Source organism: Saccopteryx leptura, chromosome 1 (genome assembly GCF_036850995.1).
Source record: "Saccopteryx leptura isolate mSacLep1 chromosome 1, mSacLep1_pri_phased_curated, whole genome shotgun sequence".
NCBI classification, from domain to species: domain Eukaryota; kingdom Metazoa; phylum Chordata; class Mammalia; order Chiroptera; family Emballonuridae; genus Saccopteryx; species Saccopteryx leptura.
Genome location: NC_089503.1, coordinates 287,457,581 through 287,458,226, shown reverse-complemented (window position 1 = coordinate 287,458,226; position 646 = coordinate 287,457,581).

The window sequence follows — 646 nt, the reverse complement described above, 5'->3', positions numbered from 1 at the left end:
TGGGCGTCAGCCAGCACCAGGCCATCTTGAACTGGCACCAATACAGATCAAGAAGCTTATTTGAGCAAGGCAGCATTACTTAAGATAAAATGACTATCTATTCTACTTTAGAAAAATATCTAGAGGCCAGAGCTTAAAAGTAAAATCAATCTAGAAAAAATTTAATGGGAAACAAGTACTCCTGCTAAAAGCGGAATGAGGGTGTTGCTACTCATGTTTTGAAACTTATCATTGTGATGGCAGCAGGAGTGTCAGGAGAGGCTGTTGCAACAAACTCTTTTAAGACTTTTATATTCTTATGATCATATAAAATGAGTCCTACAACAGACTAGCCAGTTGTATCAATTTCAGTTCTGATTAATACCATCTTTGGGGGAAAACAAGGTGGTTGATCTAATTTAAAGAGGGAAAAAATGAAAGGAACAAAATGCTGAGTATTGGTGTGCAAAATATGCATATGACTATAACAAGTTCCTATAGATCACTGTGGTTACATGCCCCTGAAGTTCTAGTAGAAAGTCCAGAAAATGTCTGGCAGCACCAAGTCCAGAACAGAAATGGAAACAATAAGTATTTCACTCTGATTAAAACACAAACAGCCTGACCAGGCGGTGGCGCAGTGGATAGAGTGTCGGACTGGGATGCA